At 28.2% G+C, this 16,669-nt stretch overlaps 1 protein-coding gene across 1 annotated transcript in view; it reads left to right on the top strand.

Moving 5' to 3' along the window:
• Window positions 1–9,510: 9,510 nt before the first annotated feature.
• LOC107443866 (uncharacterized) overlaps window positions 9,511–16,669 on the top strand; it is a 243,719-nt gene continuing 236,560 nt past the window's right edge. The window contains exon 1 of the mRNA XM_016057873.4: window positions 9,511–9,830. The gene's annotated coding sequence lies outside the window, so the exon portion shown is untranslated. The remainder of the gene's footprint in view (window positions 9,831–16,669) is intronic.

The following is a 16,669-nucleotide window of genomic DNA, read 5'->3' on the forward strand; positions in this document are numbered from 1 at the left end:
TTGAAAACTTTTAATGAATGAAAATTGCATTACAATATTTTTGAAATTGCTATCATTATTGCAAGAAAAGTGAGTGCAAAGCATTAAATAACTGAGTGCATGACAAGAAATTTGGATTTTTTTTCATTTTTTTCAAATATATTTTACTATTATTTGCATTTTTACTCATATTTGTTTTGTTATGCATCTTACCATGATTATTTATAACAGAAAAATATTAATGGTAGAAAAACTCTATATACAAATTCATGAAACAAGGAATAAATTTTCATCTTAGTTTTTGTTCAAAATTTTTCCGACAGGTGGATGTTGTTAATCAATGCTTCTTTTTTTGTGTGTGTGTGTGTGTGTTTTATTGTAGGCTATTTTGTTCACCTCTTACGTAAACGTTTATGGTTGATGGATTAATTTGGAAACATCGTTATTTCTGTTGCATTTACTGAATGATTTCAGAAAACAGTATCGTAACTTTCTTTTTTTTTTGTTTTGGTTTTCCGATTTAGTAAGCGCATCTCCATCTGTTGAAAATTTATTGAACAGTAAACTGAATCTCAAAGCAAAAAAAGTTTATTGTATATTCTTTCACATGAATTTGCTACAAAATTTTATAACCCTAACAATTTTACTGACATATATATTTTTAAACTCCCAGCTTAATTTCGAACAACTTAGGTAAAATGGACGATTTCGTACGTACCATTATCAACAATTTACTTTAAAGGTTATATCTTATTCACACTGATATTGTTTTCATTTTCATAAAAAAGATAAAGTTTAAAAAATATAGCTATAATTCAAGGCAAGGCATATAATATATTTATTAAAAATTATTTGGAACACTTTCAAATATTTTGAATCAGTCTTTTAGTATAATAATCTTTTAATAAAATAAGTCTTTTAATGAAATATTTCAGAATTAAAAAATATGAAAATCATTTTTAACTTGAATTTAGTATATAACTAAGAAACTTTGTTCTAAGATGATGAAGATAAATTCATTTAAGAAAGTTGCAGTTTTAGTGCAGGAATTTCATAATATAAGAAAACAGCATAAAACTTAATTACTTAATTACTAAAATTAACTTAAAAATATAAAGAGTTGCTGTTTTAGAATAGTTTGTTTTTTACTATCTATGCTAAAACACGTAACGAATATATACAATTATTGTGGTACTATAAACAAGTGCTGTGTCATAGAAATTGTTTACGTCTGAGCAATTCTAATAGCTCTTGTTTATAAAACAAAATGGCTACTTTCTTTCACTTAGTTACTTTTACTTTTCCCTCCGTCATTATCTTTTGTTATGCTATAATAAAGATGGTCAGTTTTTGAAAACGAAACAAATTGCTACATTTAGTTAAAATGTTTTTCCTTTCCTTTAGTTTCAATGTTGTTGTTTTTATTAAATAAAATAAAAACGTTCACGCATGAAACTTACTACTGTAACATTATTTAAACGACAAATATTTTTCATCACAACTGAAAACGAGACAAAATCTAATAGAGGCAATATGCAAAAGAGCTTCTGTTGATTATATAGTTCAGGTTCAAGACTGGGAGAACATATCGAGCTTACATAATGTCAAGTTGACTTTTCTTTGTGCGTGTTTGTACATTCATAGAAAATGACAGAATGAAGACGAACCGGAAATAACATATTTACTCAGTGCCTGAAGACACATTTCCAAAGAGTATTACAGGAAATAGATTAACTTGTCTTTTTTTTATTTGGCGAAGCTTTTGCCAGAAAGTCTGGTCGACATCAAGAAAAGTGAGATTGACTTGTGATTCATTCACTAATCCCATCCTTCTCTTTGGCTTCTGGTACCGAAAACAAACATAAGTGATGTGGCGCACGTACAAATCTACTCAGTCAAGAATTGATCGTATTTCCTTTTTGTGATTGCCATACTTTTATTTTCTACGATCTCTATGCTGTTCCGGTTAAATAAAACGTACCAGTCTCACAATGAGATTTTTGTTTTAGGAAAATCTTAAGACATTTTGTTGAAAAATAATTAAAGTTGTTGTTAACAAGTGCATTGGTCTCATTTTTTTTTAAATTTGCTGTTTTTAAAATTCCCTTTTACTGTCTTAAGACCAAGATCTGTTTTGTGTCTAGTTCTGTCCCTTAGCTACTAGTCTAAGCTCAATTATTTTCCTAGACAGCAAATTATTGTCTATATTTATTTTTAAGATATGATGTAGTTATGCAATTAAAGTCAGCCATCATGCTCTTGGTAAAGCAAAGACGCAACGCTATGTGATAACATCTTTCATAAGATATGGAACTGCCTTTACGCTACTCTTCTAAACTTCAATCTCTTTCTGAACCAGAAAGTGCTGTTTATCTTTGTGTATAATATGTGATGTAGTGTAATTTTTAAATTTAACATGAAATAGAAGTAAGCCATGCATTTAATAAAGACGAAATGCAGTAGGGTTAGCATGACATTTTCTTTCGCGAGATTACGGTTTTTAAAACTTGAGACAATAGACAACTCTTTCATTGTAAATGTTGGTGTAAAAGAGGATAGAGTATACTTTGAGATGCGTATGAATGAGAAAAACAATGTGGATGAAATTTGAATAACAGCAGAGTTTGGTATACTACAATTTAATTCTACAAAGTGGTTTAACCAGTAGGGGAAGAAGAACGAGCTTGAATAAGATAATAAAAAAAGAAAACAAGAAACGTGATTAAGGGGGTTTGGTGAGAACATTAGTGTTAAATTAAAATCGAATATAAAACCCAATATATATTTCTGAATATTGGGTAAGGATGGGACACTAGAAATGTCAGTAATTAAATTATTAATATTTTGAAACTATGGAGTGATTCCCAAAGGTCAACGTCACTTAATGAATATCAGTGTTGAATGATTTTGGCAGAAGTAACCTCAAAGCTAAGATTGGAATTAAAATTATGTGGGTGAGGGAGGATCGTTTACTGTCTAGACATCAAATCTATCTTTTATGTTTTCTAAGTTTTAAGTCGAAGCTAAAGGGTAAGTTTAGTTTGCCCAATATGCACAAGACCAAACCGGCATGATATTTATTTGGTAAATACCCCAACTATTAATATCAGCAATAGGGATTTTTTTTTTGAAGGACACTCAATCTAATACCTCTTCGAAGAAGAAAGAAGGCCTCATCACGGGTCACCATAAACAAGAAGTGTGATCCTTTAGTAGTCCAAACGTAATGACATCTTTTTTTTTCCTCTACTGCGCAATTTATGTTCATTACGTCGAAAAACTAAATTGATCTGAATTGAGGCCTTCTCTCTTCTAGGTGGCGTTGCTCAAACTTGGCAACCAGGACAGAGGTTATGCGAGTTCTATAACATATCGAGTTCCGCAATCAGCCTCCTGTGTCATGGAAAATTCCAAGAACAAGTTAAAAGAAATATATATGTTCAGATTGATAAGATTAATTACAAGTAAGCTTTGTTACATTACAAAAATATTAAAATAAGTAAGCGTGTTGTCCATTCTTTCATTCAGCAACAATATGCAAAAAAGTATTATTTTGTACTATATCAAATGAAGTTCAGCAACTTTTTTTTTTTTGTGTATTCCACAATGTTAAAAAAAAACTCATGGAGATTAGGATATCAATAGAGTTATGAAGAATGTACTCGTATAGCAATTAAAAAAATATGTTTTAATAAAATTTTTCATAGAATTTTATTTATAAAATAGTGCAGGACGTTATTATCGCGATGTGTTTTACAGAAATCTAGTTTAATTTATGAAAAAAAGACATTATTTCTGCAAAGAAATTAAAATTTCGAACTTAAACGAATTAAATTTGAGGAATTTCAAGGGTTTAATAAATTCAGAAACAGGAATGTAAAACAGATTTTAATCCGTTTATGTGTCATTTCTCTTAAATAATAAGCTCTAATTTTAAAATTCAACATTAAAAAGCAGTAGTATTTTAACAGTAATAGTTTTTATAACTCCATGAAATTATTTAAAATTTCAATTTTTAAGACATTTGATACAATGCACATTGCTTTTACAGGTGGGTTAGCATTAATAAGAGTACAAGACAAGACATTCTGTTTAACTATACATTCAATTAAATTTCCTTGGTTTACCTATACTTATATTTAATAATTTTACTTATAATTAAAAATTAATTAGTTTATTTATAATTTTTCTTCTCAAAAATAATTATGCCGCCCCTCATTAAAAATTGAGGTAAGGAAGGAAAATAACATGACTATTCCCATGCATGATTATAAATTTAACTAGAAACAAACAAAGTAAATTCAGTATTGATGTTTGCACAACGAATTTTACGAAATCCCAAATCAAATTACTCCAAACTAATGAATGGGCACTAATGCATATTCCAAAGTGCCGCTTAACATACAATGTTTGATGAGAAAAGCTCAAAGAGCTTTTCCAAAATCATCCTAAAGCATAAACACTAAGTTTAAGACAGTTGGGGTACACATCTTAAACCCTATTATCAGACCGAATGCGACATTTATTAGCTAAATAACGGCCCGCGTTTCTCACTAATCGAGCTGCCTAGGTTGAGCTAACTCAATTAAGTCTCAACGCGACAGTGACAGTTCGACTTTCGCGATGCGTTATTATTAATCAGCTGCGAGCTTTCAAGAGATCAGAATAGTTTTGCTCTATAGCAAAAGTTGTTCTTTTAACTGTAACAGGAATTGTTATTAAATGTAAAAACCTAATGTTTTTTGACATAATGTGATTATTGAATTTGTTTGAGCATATTGCTTTGTTTATATTTCAGTTGTATTCAATTGATTACCCACTTTTACACAGAACATATCTTCAAAAAGGCCTTTTGCTGAAAATCTCTAAATGCAATTAGCAAATTAGGAGTGGGTTTCTAATCATTCGAACATTTTGAGTGACCTATTCAGATAAAAAAAATAGATTGTTAAATTGATATATATTGATGATTCAGTGAAATCTATCGAGAGCGATCACTCTCTGTTCCACAGTAAAAAAGTTTTAAAAAAATGGCCGTTAATGAAGGTTGGCCACTCTTAGAGGCTACCTCCATGGACTTCAAAATGTTATCCAAGTTACATGATTTTTCGTTAACTATTTTAATGTTAGTTTAATTTTAAGAGTCATTTTCTTGGCGTGGAAACGCCACTTGTACTGGTGTAGTGAAAACTTTATAGATGGATAAAGTTTAGGGTTAATAAAAACGATCCTGACAGATGTAATTGTGTGTAAAAACAAGTATTTCAATTAGGAATGATCGAACTATTTATATAAATAAACAATTATATTTTTTTGTTTAAGTTTGCAATTAATTAGTTAGCTTTACAAATGAGAAGAGGTTTGCTTGTTTGACATAATTAGTTTTTCTTCAAAAATAACTTTTCTTTTCTAATTTAACTTTCAACTCAAAAAATAAATAATTGATAGAACAGCTTTTAGAGCACTCTGACTGCTACAGGAGGTTGTAGAATCTTTTTCAGATATCGTCAAAAAGAACTTTAAGAGCCTCACACAAGAATTGGAATGCATTTTAATATACCTATTTGATATGTTAAATTTTTTTTGTTTTGATATTTTCTGTGTTTCCTTATATATGACTTGTTCTGCATTTGGTGCAGAGATTTGCCCGGTCGCTGGTCTCTCCTTCAGGTTCTCTTAGACACAAAGTTGATGGAAAAAATTCCGTTCCTCCTAAAAGTGGTCGTAAACAGAGGAGGTGGCTACGTAGAGGTGGTCCTTCTTGGAGATTTTACTGCGTGTGTATATATATGCGAATTAATGGATGCAATTTTCAAGATTTAAAGTTATTTGATCTTAAGTTTTCTAGGTACAATTTTATATATTTTTCTTTAAATATTTCCAATTGAGAAACCAACGCATAACCAAACTTCATAGGCCTCTCAAAGTGAGTGTTATCGTCCCCCAGAGGGCGGTGAAAGCTTTTGGGCAGGCGATAGAAAAATCATGTTGAGAAGTCTCAGGGATTTTCAGGTGTCGTTAAAAAACTATGGATGTAATAATATCTAATTTTAAATCTGATGTAGAAGAATGATTGATGTTTTAAATTCGCCGTATAATCTCTGTTATTAATCAAAGCACTTATGCTATAAAAATTATTTTCTTTAAAAAAATCTTTTTAAAAATGTCAAGAATATTCGTAAAACCCCCCATTTAATGATTTTAGCGTTGAACAACGGATTTTCGTTTGAATTTTCAAATAGTCTATATATTTTATTAATAGACAAAAAGACTAAAGACTTATAGACTAGAATAATAGTCTCTTTATTTTAGTCCATGAGCGTAAATTTTGGCAGAAATTGCTTATATATTCTTTAGCTTGATTAAACATGAAATTTTTTTTAAATAATAGGAAATAGTTATTCAAGAAGTTTTTTGAATTTTCGTTCTTTTTTTTTTTCTTTCCCTCAACTCATTTTATACAGGGGTTTCTAATACACTTTTAAATAAAATCTCACATTGTCTCCTTTAGTCAATAATTTAAACCGATATTATCAAAATATTGTCAGGTTCACATATCCTATTATTAGCTTATCTAACAAACTGATTTGGCTTTGCTGTATGGTTCACACTGAAGTAGCTGTACTTAAAGACGCAAACAATGTCAAACTGATTATACGTATAAACGACCATATTTTTTTCAAATTTTTTTTTAAATGTATGAAAAATTATCTTTAATCAAGAATTTAATTTAGAATAAAAGCTGATCAATTGAATTTATTTTTTCGCAAACATTTAAAAAATTTTACAAATGACTATATACATTCAAATTTGTATAAAAATAAACTTTTCCAATATGAGTCATATGATTTATTTTCAGTAACTTAGAGGTATGATTCTTGAAACGTAAAAAATTTTAAATACCTAAAATGGTACAATTTTTTATTAATTATTTATTTTATTAATTATCTATTTCAATTAATTATTTGTTTATTTTTATTATTATTACCACTCTTTATTTGCTTATTTACTTTCAGGAGAGGGAACATTTAAATCCTTTGACCTGTGGAGTGGGTGATGACCCTAAAAGGTTGTGATCCTTTGTTCTAAAACAAGATAAGATGGAATAAAGATTAATGAAACATCCAATATGAATTTTTCTTCTCAAATTGAATACTACTTTCACTTTTTTTCTCACATTAACTGAAAGCGATTTCGACTTGGTCAAATATGTTTTATTAAGAACTTGTTTAAAATTAAAGGAAATTTAAGAACTGTCCCGTAAAACATCAAAAAATTTGAGAACCATTGCTCGTGGTTCCGAATCTGAATCTCTTCTCTGAAATTATTCAAAAAAATTTTGAGAATTCGGTGTGATTAATAAAATCAAAATAGTTTGACTTTCTAAAAAAAATATATATATATAAATGAAAAATAATCTTGATAGTCAAATATTTTTTTAAGATCCTCTGATCAATTACGTTTTAAAAATTTTTTTCTTTTGTTATCAAGAATTTTTTAAGGAGCAAAAAAAATATAATTTTTTAAAACAATGGAAAAATAAGGTGGTATAATAAGTTTACAAAACAGTAGCAAAAAATTGTAAAAATTTGGCTCCCAATTTTATTATTTTCTAATAGAAAGAAATAGTAAAAAATACCACGGTTCTGAATCGTAAGTTTACTAAAAAAAAAATTTCGTTTTTAAATTTCAGAATTGTGCTAATTTGAATCTTCATTTTTTTGTTTAAAAACTATTTATGATTCAATTATGATAAAATAAGTGTGAATAAGTAAGAGAATACAAAATTAAAATACGAAACTGTCACAGTTATAAAATTTTCTTAATTTCATTTGGTAATATTAAAATCAGTAATAGCCCTACCATTGACTATGTGCTGAATGTAGCAGATTATTACAAGTAGAGGATTCAGAACTGTTACAGTCAGTTCTGATACTGCTGGAAGCCTCTGTTATTTTTTGGTTTTTATTTATTAATTAACTTTATTTAATCCTACAATTGTGTAAAAATTATTTCACCTATCGAAGGCTTCTGGTAAAAATGCAGTAAAAATAAAATTCAGATAGAGTGCAGTTAAAATAATAAGTAAGTTAAAATATTATTGTAGTAAGTAGAAAAGTAGAAAATAGTAAGTAAATAAGAGAAAGCAAATTTTAATAAATTAGTTCTGCAGCTTATACTAGCCTAATTAATCCATATTTGGCATTATAGTGATAGATTAATGTGCATAAATAGTAAATTTGTATCTTAAGAAAATTTGTGCATTCGGAGAAAATAACCAAATCAATGTATTACAGCTTTATATGCACAGTAAATTGAAAATAAAGCTACAATTTAAAGTTCAATCTATATAGGAATTAATAACATATATACCTCAATATTTTAGTTACATGGTTGAATATAATTATATTTGCGATTTTTTTCTATTTTATACTAATTACTTAAGTTGTCAAAATTGACTACATCATGAAGAAATAAAAGAAAGTTGAGCCATTTTTTAAGGAATAAATACATACTGATGAGTCAATTTTCTTTCATTTGTACTATTTCCCGGATCACGTAAATTTCGTCATGCAAACATCTAATCAATTTTTATCAAGCTTCTTTTAATTTTTACTAATCGATTAATCCAAGTTTTGTATACAGATAGCTGTTTTTATAGGTCTCGAGTGAAAAAACAGTCACATATATGAATTGCAATTTTTTAAATACTGTTAATTAAAAAAAATCAAATTAAACGTCAATCAATATCGATATTAATACTATAAGTACCTAAATATTCTATTTATATGATTGAATCTAACGATATTTACGTTTTTTAAATTTTTGAATGTTAAATTTTTAAATGTTAAATTTAGAACATTTTGAAATAATAGTAGAATTTGCGTCATTTTATGAGGAAAAAAGACACACTTATAATTCAATTTTCTCTCATTTGTACGAACCAGGATCATATAAATATCCTCATTTGACTATCTAATAAATTTTGATCAAACTTCTTACAGCTTAAACTAATCCTATAAATTCATATTTTGTATAGAGATAGCTGTCTTTATAGGCCTCGTGCTAAAAAAGAATAAGATCTATGTATTATTATTTTCTATGTACTCTAAGTAAAAAAAACAAAGATACAATTTGAAGTTCAATCTATGTCGGTATCAATAATATATGTGCTTTAATATTTTATTTATATGATTGAATATATTTATGCTTTTTTTGCATCTTCTACCAAATTTTTAAATAATTAAAAACAACTAATTTCTTAAATAATAGAAGAATTTGAGTCATTTTATAAGAAATAAATGCAAATTTCTTCCATTTGTGCTATTTCCGGGATCACTCAAATATCATCATGCGAATATCTAATCAATTCTTATCAAACTTCTTACAGCTTATACTAATCCGATTAAACCATGTTTTGTATAGAGATAGCTGTCTTTATAGGTCTGGGGCGAAAAAAACAATAAAAACAATGAAATGCCATTTGCTATGCATTGTAAATTGAACTTCTTTTCAGTTGAGGTAATACTTAAAACAGACTTGCTGAACTTGGTTCCTGGTGTTAATGACCTTTACCTGTTGAGTAAGAGTAAAGTGTTGTTGAACCACGTGAAGCAAAAGGAAGCATAAGGACTTCGGTAGAAAAAAGAAAGCAAAATCAGGTTCGTAAAAGAGAAAGTTTTTAAACGTCCATCTCTGCTGCAAGTGCAAGGTCAGCTAGAGGCTCAGTTTGTGTTGTGAGTTTTAAGTGAGCGATTGTGTGGTTTGGCGTAAAAACTGTCATCCTTTTCTCATTGAGAAAAAAGACGCTGATGATAGCTTTTTGGATACTATAACGACTCTCTAATCAGGTAAGTCATAGTAATTTTTTTAGTGTTGTTATTAGCGATTAATTTAATTTATGATTAAAATAATGCTGTACTTAGTTCATATCAAAACAATTGTAATACATAATTATAAACATAGGTCAATAAAATATTTTAAATATCTAGGGGAGATTATGAATTTTTAAGTGCCTTTTACTCGAAAATTTTCTGGTTTCAAATTTTAAAAAGAAACAAAGCAGATAAAAAATTAATGAAATATTGGACGCAAGTTACAGATTTTTAGGTGCCTTGGTAACCATGTGTCAATAATTTGTAGACTCTTTTTTGATGAAACGTAATGTTTTTTAAAAAACAGTATTTTGACTATACTTATTAGACTATATTAGAACTTATTTTTAATATAGAATATTGCATAATACTATTTCAATAGTTATTTCCTTATTTACTCTGAGATTTTTAATGGTCTAACTAGCATGTGATTTAACAATAAAACTATAATATTAGTGACATGATCTTTGTAAATAAAAGTTGTGACTATTGGTAAGATTACTCTTTGATTTTGGTGGTTTTAAACAACTAATAAAAATTTGATGATTAAAATGAACTTGAAAAGATCTCACTGAAAAGAAGAATATGGTCAAAACTACCAAAATATGGTAAAATTAACTATTATATATATATATATATATATATATATATATATATATATATATATATATATATATATATATATATATATATATATATATATATATATATATATATATATATATATAATAGTTAAAATATCTAGCAACATTATTATGATGCTTAATTGCACCATTTTATTGCAAATCCTAATACTTATTGCATAATACCACAGTTAAACTTAAATTTAAACGTGGTTTAAAAAAATTTGCATTCTAATATGGTTCAAAGTTAAAAAACTTTTTCTGAGAGTGTAAACATAATAATTTTGAAAGAAGGTGTTTTACCAAAACATTATATTTTCATGAATCCTTTAAGTTAAAAATAAATAAAAGATCATTTTATATCTATTCTAATATTTAATATCTATCTGGGGTACCTTTTAGGAGAAATATGGATTCGTTAACAAACCCTTCATAAAATTTGCATCGTTAAAACAGACTCTTCACAAAATAGTTCATCGTTAAAATGGATCTTTCATAAGTAATTTTATCGTCAAAACGACACCTCCTAAAATATTTCACCACTAAAACAAACTCTTCACCAAACTTTTCTTTTAAAAAACGGAGTCACTTTTGTCCGTAATTCCTCATTTTAAATCTAAAAATCCTTGAAGGATATAGTTTTAGAGTTAAATTTTTACTTCATTTTCACTTATTTACATAATTGAGAAATTGTTCCTAATTTCATCAAACGTACTTCATAAAAGTTCAAAATGTAGACAAAACAAGGGAAAATTTACAGAACATTGAAAAAAGGGGAAAAAAGAAAAGTAATAATAAAATAAAAATAACAAAAAACGGGGGAAAAATGGACAAAAAATTTTAGAAAATGCGGAAAATAAAAGATACAATCTTTTCAGCAGCTCACACGATTATATCCGATTATATTGCGGATATAATCGTGAGAGCTGATGAAAAGATTATATCTTTTATTTTCAGGATTTTTTAAAATTTTTTGCACATTTTTTTCTCTCGGTCTTTCGTTATTTTTATTATTATTTTTCCTGTTTCCCCTTTTTTCATTGTTCTGTAATTTTTCCCTTTTTTTCTCTACATTTTGAACTTATTTTATGAGTTCTATTTAAACTTATGCGCAATAAATAAAACTTTATATATATATATACATATATATATATATATATATATATATATATATATATATATATATATATATATATATATATATATATATATATATATATATATATATATATATATATCAAACAGGAAATCAATTCAATATCTAACTAGATCACTAAAATTATATGAAAAACATACTGAAATGTAGATTGGAGACGCGTCAATATAATTGACATTCCTATAGAAGCATTCCTCTAATTATCCTATATTATGGAATATGCAGAAATGTATTCATGACACATCATCGATGCATATTATGCTGGTTGATAAGAGGGATAATACTTGCATATACCACTGGGAAAGGATGATCTTGTCTCTCAGAGATGATCTTCTAGATAACCAAACTATATTTATCAAAACCACACTGTAATGGATTAATACAATATAATAAATGAGTTGAATTCAGAGGTATTGGTGGAGTAAGTTATATTCAAAATAATATTTTAATTAAAGGTTGAATCTTTCATATACCTAATTTGATTGAAATTGATTTATTTTATTGATAATTTTGTTATAATTTTTAAATACGTATTAATTAGAATAGTTTCTGTTCAATAAACAAATCTTATTTATCAAAACAAATGTAATGCAATAATATATATCTAATAAATGAGTTCAATCCTGTTGTATGAGTGGAGTAAGTTGTATTAAAATTAATATTTTAATTGAAAGTTAAAAATTTCAACAAATCCAGGAAGTAAAATTGATTGTATGGATTGTATGGATAAGTTTGTATAATTATTATCTATGCTAATTAGTATAGTTTTTTTTTAACAAACAAACCATAGATATCAAAACGAATGTAATGCAATAGTATATATGATAAATGAGTTGAATCCAGTTGTTTGAGTGGAATAAGTTGTATTCTAAATAAGATTTTAATTAAAAGTTAAATATTTTCAACAATGACATGATGTAAAATAAATTCATTTAATTGTATACAAATAGTAACTGAGTTTGATATGTATGATTTGGCGAAATAATATGCATTTAAGCAATATTTTCAATTCAAGCTTAATATTTCGACAATTACATGGATTAAAATTACTTATTTATTATAATTTTTATACGAGCTAATTGTTTGAATTTTTACTTCACAAACAAAACTACATTTATCAAATCTACAGTTTAATGGAAAAATATGAATAATATAATACAAATTAGTAACATTTTAATTTTTAATATCGAATTTTTTTAATTATTCCAATATTTTTAACTAGAGCTGTATATGAATAGATAGTAAATCTGATTCTGGTACTTAAAGTTATGTATTACGGATATATTACACTGAATACCGATTATACAAGTTTAAAAAAATTTTAATCTTTTTTAGGTTTTGCTTTTTAATAACTGAATTTTGAAGAATTCGAATTTTTAAACCACCCTAGAACCACATCTGTGAAAAATATTGATTTCGAAAATTCCTCTACAATTAATCGATACGAATTACCAAGTAAAAAAAAAGTGAATCCTAATATCAGAGACGCCCGAAAAGCCATCAATTTTCTGAACTGGAAATAAAAAGAAGGAAATCAAACTGCGAAATATTTGATGTCAGATTCCAGAAATATGGGAACGGGAAAATACAACCCTGAAATCCTCTCTCCGGTAAAGCAGGAAAAGGGGCGTCTGAAAATAAATAATTTACGACCGGGGCTTAAAGTATGCAGATGGGTGGAGGACTTTTAGAAAACGGTGCCCCGCAGTTCTACCGTATAACCACACCGCCTGCACTAACAACTATAAGATGGCATCGCCATTTCGGCTTTGGAAACATTCCTCAAAAGTTAGAAAAGTATTTCTTCCCAAAATTAAGTGTTTTCATCCTGGTATGTGTGCATCAGGGCGTAGAGATGGTTTGGGGGCTAGAAGGGTGATATAAAACTAGGAAGATTTCGTCATTAGAAAAGTTTGTCGTTCGCAAACGTGAAAAAGAAAGAAGATTTAGATGTGTGATCGTTTTTTAAATGCAAACAGATTAAAGACAATATCTCGTTCCTCCGGGGAGTTCTAGGTTTAATGCTTAAATAAACTGCTTTGCGCATGCATTTTACATTCCATGGAAGGTTACAATATTTGGTTATTTATATTACAAGTTACACAGGAGCGGGATTGCGTGGTCGATAAAGCGTCAGCTCATGTCCAAGAGGTCCTGAGTTCAATCATCGGCGACTGAAGATTCCCCGTGTTGTAAATGGTGACTGGTGCTCGGTAAAAATGTTGAGTCAGAAAGTCCTCCATATTCAAATAACAAATCATACCTCGGAATCGGAAATTGATCAGTCTCTGATATTCAGGTCAAAATTATGATCTGTGGATTTATGAATGGGTTCCCCCAATAAACGGGCAATGACGTGTGCGTGGCTGAAGTAATATTCTTGGCCATAGATGGCACTACTGAAAAACAAGAAACACACACTATGCCTCAAATTCGCTTGGTTTTGCCAAGCAGGCTTGCTGGTATTCTCAAACTGCATTAGAAACAACAATAAGCTACGTTTTTGATAATATATGTTTTACTGTAATTTATTAAAAAGTTTGCTGAAAAATAGTTTTATGACAATTTACATAAATGTTTATACATATATTTATGTATTGCAGATAAATAACTTTATTCCGTCAACTAACATCGAGTGCTGGATTTTTAAACTTCAATTATTTAAGGTTGCACCAAATGTTATTTTAAATAAAACCTTTTATGAAAGGCGTCTATATTGACATTAGAAATCGTCTCAATACAGAATTGAACCTATTGTCCCAAAGAAAACTGAATTAGTAATTTGTTTCAATAACTTAGTATCCTCAAACTTGCACTTTAGAAATGGTGTTTACCCGTTTTCGTATCTTAATTTTCGTTGGTACTTACGTATTATCCCGTCGACCATTTTTGCCTAATCTGAAAATAAATTAGGAAATGGATCAAATTTAAATATTATCTCATTTCTTGCACGCAATAAAGTATATTTGTATTATGTCATTTTTTTTATAATCAATTACTATATTAAAATAAATTCGAAGGATGCCAAAATGACTTTGGCATCGATGTACATAAGTACTTAACCTTTAAATGTAGTTTTGCACTTTTTCAATAAAATAGTTTTTATAATAATAATATTAGCACAGAGCAGTTTTACTGCAGTTTCGGGGGAGGATTCCCGTATCCTGATCTGTGCCAGAATAATCGCCAAGCCTTGGCAACTTCCGGGCAGTGGCCCGCAAGAAACTAAAAAATTTTTTGAAAAGAAAACGTCACAGAAAGGGACAAACTCGAAAGGAATAACTTATAGTCATCCCCGGGAAAACATCTACATATTTTTTTAAGAAACGTTTGCAAGTTTAAAATCTATTTGGCACTTTGGCGAGTGTAGTTGGCGCGACAGATCACCATACGGAAGCATCCTCCAGTTTCGTGCAGTTATGGCAAAATCTTCTTACACATCTTTCTTAGCTATACTTAAAATAGTTAAAGTATTAAAAAAACAAAGAAAAGAATCTAGCTCATTAAATTTAATTACAATTGTTGAATATTTCTTAAAAAATACACGGCATTTAGTTTTAACAAACAAACATAAATTTTCTTTAAATATGACTACTGTTAGCTATATTTGACGAGTAAAATGTCGAACTCACCTTCGGGGGAAAAAAATCTTTAAATTACAATAATATCTATCAACTAATTTATAAATGCAATTCTCTTCAATAATTATTATGAAATTAAGAAAAAGTAGGATAATTTAGATAAGTTCCAATGTATACACAAACACTCAATATTGCAGAGGTGTGCTTATCTATGTCTTATATCCTATGAATCCTTATTATGATATTAATCCTTATCCTTTCCTACCTTCCTCCGAATTAGTATGTGCGTTATTTTTTCACTGAGAGTTATAAAAACATTTAATGATGCATTATAGGTCAGTATTATATTCGTTATATTAGTTCAATTGCCTTTCTATACGGCATATTACTTTCATGTAACATACCTTTTAAATATTTATATTCAAATAATTTTCAATTGTTCTGTCATTTTCATGCGGTCATGCATCTATCTTGACGTGAACTTCCTTCGGGAGAAAAATGCCGAAGTTTTTTCATAACACGGTTGGTGATCTCTTTATTTTTATTTTTGTTATTCTATGTATATCATAAATGATGAGTCGGTGTTCTGTCTGTGAGACTCAAGGTCAATGAAGCCATTCAAGCATGGTAGGGTGTAATGATTTTTTTCTAGGAAAATAAAAACTGTAAATTTGATGCATAAGACTGCACACGTGCAATTTATTTTGATGCAAATTATGAGTTCTGTTGCTATTGTTGGCAAAACACGCTTTTTGTTTAAGATAAAAGCCTTCAATTTCCCCCGGCTTTTCAAGAAAAATAGGAGAAAACTATATAAATCAGAAATTTTAAAAAATTCTCAGAAAGTCTTGAAAATGGGTGCTTGTTTCTTAGCGCTTGAGGCATGTCAACTATTATTTCCTATTTATATATTTAAATCGAATAAAGTATTTAATCAGGTTATATGTAAATCTGGTTCTTTCCCTAAATATTATGATTGTTTTTGGTTAGATCTGGAGTCTTTCATAAAAATTATTGTACATAAAAACAAATTACAACATTCCCTACTTTTGCCTTACTTTCTAAAATTTTAAATTTTATTCCATCTTTTGAATTTAAATATATGAAAGGTTTTTTATAACATGAGTTACTAATAACCATTATTTCAAACTTATCATGCAAGATATAAAAAAAAAAAAAAAAAATTCAATACCAGAATAAAATCCATGCAGTTGCTTTGAAATTAATCCAAGTGTGCTTGAAAATACTGAATGCCTGTAAGTGACGTCATCGTATCGTAGGTAAAACGTAGCCTTTGCTGATTTAAAAATCAATTAGATTCAACACATACGCGTAAAAGTCCCTTATAGGTATCCAATTAAATCTGATTTAAAGCACATGGTTGGGCATAATCACTTCCCAATTTCTCGTGTGGCATGTAGCCAATTTTATTTATTTTCATTAACGTTTTAAATT

Source organism: Parasteatoda tepidariorum, chromosome 6 (assembly GCF_982258835.1).
Source record: "Parasteatoda tepidariorum strain Cologne lab strain chromosome 6, Ptep-v5.0, whole genome shotgun sequence".
NCBI classification, from domain to species: Eukaryota; Metazoa; Arthropoda; class Arachnida; order Araneae; family Theridiidae; genus Parasteatoda; species Parasteatoda tepidariorum.